This window comes from Solanum tuberosum, unplaced genomic scaffold (assembly GCF_000226075.1).
Source record: "Solanum tuberosum cultivar DM 1-3 516 R44 unplaced genomic scaffold, SolTub_3.0 scf00086, whole genome shotgun sequence".
NCBI lineage: Eukaryota > Viridiplantae > Streptophyta > Magnoliopsida > Solanales > Solanaceae > Solanum > Solanum tuberosum.
In genome coordinates, this window is record NW_006239010.1 from 895,383 (window position 1) to 900,521 (window position 5,139).

General features: G+C 36.8%; 1 pseudogene; it reads left to right on the forward strand.

Moving 5' to 3' along the window:
* The first annotated feature begins 3,901 nt into the window (after nucleotides 1-3,901).
* On the forward strand, nucleotides 3,902-4,528 carry LOC102580498 (BURP domain-containing protein 3-like; annotated as a pseudogene).
* The last annotated feature ends 611 nt before the right edge of the window (nucleotides 4,529-5,139 follow it).

Consider the following 5,139-nt stretch of genomic DNA (forward strand, 5'->3'; position numbering starts at 1 on the left):
TCAGGCTTTACAGTGGTAAAGACTGGTTGATAAAAATTCTTGACATAAAGCAGATCTTCCATTTTTCCCTTCCAAATGGCATAATTAACACCATTCAAAGTAACCATTCTACTTGTGTTGGCTTCCATTGTTTATCCCCAAAAAATATAGATATTGCAAACCAGAGTAAATCTTTTCTGATGTGGAAGTTCAGACTGTGCTGCAACCACAGAGCATACTCAGATAAAACCTTGGCTCTGATACCAGTTTGTTGGGAAAACACGGACAAGCACAAAAATATATATGGTAAAAGTAATGGAAATAAAATGGGAAATAATGACACCAAGAATTTTACGTGGAAACCCTTCTAAATAAGGGAAAAACCACGGGCCAAGAGGAGCAACTGATATTACTATAGTAAGGAATTTTACACTGTATAGTCATGAATACAATACTGAAAGTGACTACTACACACTCAAAAGGAATAACACTCTTTTGATTTCCACCTTACTAAAATATCGCTCACACTCTATTTTCTTCACAAACTATTTTCTTAAATAGTCTATGGAAACCTCACAGCTCTCTAAATATTTTACTCTCTGTGAATTGGTGTGATTTCAAATGAGCTAACAAGCTCCTTTTATAGAAGAAATCAACAACATTTTTTCAACATCCACCGATATGTTTCTCAACATTTGCTGCCAACCATTGACAATTGCATGCAGCAATTGTTGAAAAGCAATAATTGTCAAAGGTGCAACAAATGTTAGAAAAAACTTATAATTGAATAATGGGGATGGACCCCACATATTTTACTAGGCACTACATATTCTGTGTGATCCGCGCGCAAACTAGATGTTCGCTGCGCGGCAAGGGCAATGCTACTGTTAAGGTTGCACGAAGTAGTTTCAGCTGCACAACCACGCACGTTTCTTCGGAATTCTTTTAGTTTTCTCTTCTTTTCACGTTCTAGGAGGGGTGTTTTTGTGTTTTCCTCATCCCATAACCCTGACCCATGAATATTAACTTCCCCAAAAGCCTAAGTCAATTAGATTTCATAAGTTACAAAAAATTTCATATCCAAGAACTCCATAGAAGGGTTTCTCAAGTTCAAGCTATAAAAGATCCAAGTCCAAAGCTTTTCTCCAAGAATTCGTAAAATTTAGCAAGGTTTCCCATTCCAGGCATCTGAGATTTCATTGATGAATATCTTTTCATCCATTAAATTCCAAGGAAAACCTTATTCTTTAGTTAATCAAATTCTACATAACTTAGGGTTCATATGAAAAGCATGAATTGCATCTTATTTCAATTTTTCTTCATGAATAGCCCATGAATACATGTCTTAACCTAAAATTCAATATTCTTATATGGTTATTTTCGTAAGCATTCAGAATAGGGAAAATTCATGTCCTTGAAAGTGCGTTGCTTAAATTACATGTTTTATTGGGGATGACATAATTAATTTGTTATGATCAGTTGTACCGTCAATCTTTCAATTCCATATGTATATGATGCTTTCAGATAAAGCATTTATTGTTTCAGTCTCAGATTTTAGTATAATTGAGTTATCCAGTTGGGAGTATAACTTAGCACCGAGCGGCAGTTCCATATGTATATGATGCTTTTAGATAAAGCATTTATTGTTTCAGTCTCAGATTTTAGTATAATTGAATTATCCAGTTGGGGGTATAACTTAGCACCGAGCGGACGTAGAGATCGAGGTTCACCCGTCTGTTAGGATTGAGACCTTTAGTAGCAATTTTTAAGTCTCAAAATTATGCGCCAACATAGATTTTAAGGGTCACCTATCAGACTAGGACCGACACCTTAGTCCTTTTTGGACATCATCTTAGTGGATCCACGTTAGACAATGTTCTTAGCCTGGTAAAGTACAGAGCACCTTTCTAGCTAAGGTATAGGTTGGACTCCATTTAGCTCAAGTGGAATAAAGTCGGTTAATAGTATCTCCCGCAATTCAATCTCAGATATTTGATGACATTGTATTCCAGTTTAGTCAGCACAGTGTTGATTAGTTACATGCTTATTACTTGGTCATTGCATCAGCTTATTAATTTCAGTTTTATATTCAGTTTAGCATCTTAGATTTATCATGTTCAACTTGTTAGATTATTATGTTTATCTCATATATTCAGTACATTCAAAGTACTGACGGCATACTCTATTATGCCATGTTGTTTTATAATATAGGTTCAGACCCTCGGTATCTATCTCATGGTTAGTATGATTTTCGTATCATCTCAGCAGTTGAGCTTGGTAAGTCCTCATCTTTCGAGGACAAGAGCTATTGTTATTTCTTTATGTTAATTTTTCAGTTTCAGACAATTAGAGTTAGTTGCGGGCTTGTCCCAACAACTCATCTTAGTAAAGGTTTTTAGACAGTCAGACAGTAGTTTCAGCTTTATGGTTTGTTCAACCGATTTCTATTATACTATTCAGTTGTTTTAGATTTATCTCAGTTTAGCTTCCACAACAATTATATTCAGTTATTGTATGTATGAATCTTAGTGTCAAGACAGACCATGGTTAGCTTAGGGTCACTGGTGACTCTAAGAACCGTGTTACGACTAGGGGTAGTCTCGGATTGTGACAAAATTGATATGAGAGCCTCGGGTTTAAAGTGTCCTAGGATGTCTGAAAGTCGCGTTAAGTAGAGTCTTATTCATAGGTGTGAAGCGCGCCACACTTATGAATGAGAGGCTATGAAACGTTTTAGAAAATATTTCTCTTCTTTCATGATTCTTATCGTGCGAAAGAGTGTGAACTCTATCTAACCTCCTTCTAGCTTGTGCTCTACGCGTTTACAGAATTATGCCTCCTAGAAGAGTTTATAGAAGAAGAAACGCAAATGGAAACCAGCAAGCACCACCAACTCCAACACACCCTTTGAATGAACAAGTCTCTCATGCCGAGTTCTGGGCTGCTTTCTAGGTGCTAGCTCAGGCTATGACTTCTTAGGTCAAATCAACAAGTTGTTGCTCAGGTTAACCCAAATGGAAATACAGCAGCAGCAAGGGTCCGGGATTTTACTTGAATGAATCCACCTGAATTCTATTGCTCTAGGGTAGAGGAGGATCCGCAGGAATTCATTGATGACATCCAGAAGGTTACGCAGATTATGGGTGTTTCTCCAGTTTAGAGTGCAGACTTAGCTGCTTACCAGTTTAATGGAGTTGCTAAGGTTTGGTACAAACAATGAAGGAAGATAGGGGTGTTGATGCAGGCCCAGTGGACTGGAATAAGTTTGTGACAACATTTCTGGATAGATTCTTTCCACTTGAGCTAAGGGAAGCCTAGGTATAGGAGTGTATTAGTCTGAAGCAAGGTAACATGACTGTGAAGGAGTATTCTCTTAATTTTACTCAACTCTCTAAGTATGTTCCATCAATAGTGTCCGACTCAAGGGCCTGTATAAGTAAGTTTTTTCAGGAGTTTTCGAGACTGTGGTTAAGGAATGTTGGACTGCTATGTTGATTAAGGAGATAGAAATCTCCAGATTGATGACTCATGACCAGCAGATTGAGGAAGAGAAAGTTAAGAAATGTGAGAGGGAGAGTAAAAGGGCTAGGACTAGCAAGTGTAGACTATTCTCAACAGAAGTCGGGCGGTGGCAATCGCTCTCCGTTCTGTCAGAAGTTTTCGGGGGTTATTTATGCATTATCCCTTTTTATATTTAACTAAAGCTGGATCAATATATGTTGTATTTTTCGAGAAATGCATGCTCAACGTGAGGAGATTGTTCATACTATGTGGAAATATTATATCAATTAAGAGTAGTACAGTACTACAACACAATTTTAGAACAAACATATTTGTACACACAAACAATAATAGAGAATTAGCCTAGTATCCCTAATTCTGCTGGTAATTTAATTTTCACTCAATCCTCTTTTAGTCTTAAATACTAACTTTCTCGAAAGACTCTCCACAAGCAAAATCCATGGAAGAAACATTAAGAGTATGTGAAGATTCACCCATAAAGGGAGAGACAAAGTATTGTGCCACATCCGTGGAGGCAATGCTCAATTTTGTGCATGGAATTATGGGAGAAAAAACCCAAATCAAAGCTCTCACCACCATAATGACTCATGATTTTTCAGAAGAGTACTCAACTACTCCCCTGAATCATCCTCAAAACTATACTATTTTGGATGCTCCTTAGACGGTGGTGTGCCGTACCATGCCTTGTGCTTACACGGTTTTCTTCTGTCATTACACAATCAGCAAAAGCAAGGTGTTGAAGGTTGAATTAAGGAATGATGCAAATGGTGATAGAGTTGAAGCAATTGTTGTTGGTCACTTGGATACCTCTCAATGGAGTGCATCCCATGTATCCTTCCGAGTGCTCGGTATATTACCAAGAACATCACCAGTCTGTCACTTTTTCCCATCAGATAATCTAGTGTGGGTTCCAATAACAATTGACAATGGACATGAAACACTTTGTTATTGCTTGCTTATGCGTGTACTAATAATTACTTGTATCTGTGTTCTGTTTTTCGAGTATACTTTTGATGATGATAAGTAAATAAAATATATGTTTGTCCTACAATATACATCTGTCAAATTCACATTTTACTGTTTGCTGACTTATATATGCTCACATAGGGACTTTATTAAAAGTCTACAAAGATCTATACCAGAAATGGATTATACGGCCTGTTCCTGCAGTAAACAGCTAATGTACATGAATTCTAAGAATACCATACGTACACCCGAGATTTTTGGCTGCTATCAATGAAGACAACTACATTCTGCCCATGTGACATATGGTCGATGTGGCTCATTCATAACATGAAGTAGAGGTAAACAAAAAGTAAAATAGTGCAGCTAAGCACATTCATAATATTTCTTAATTTTATTCAATCATTCAGAACATATTAAAGACTTCTTAAATCTTAAATCACAAAATGAGGGAAATGCAACACTCTGAAGTACAAACAGTACATGTCTACTGGTAGTACAAATTACAACTATATTCAAGAAACCAGTAAACAAAAAGCAACATGTTAACTTTTATGTTTCCAGAAATGTGTTCTTGACTTTGTTAAGCCTCTTGACTACTTCTTTCATGGTTATTCTTGATACTGGCATTTCCTTTGGGCAGTCTAAAGCCAATTCTATCATGGAGGCTATGCA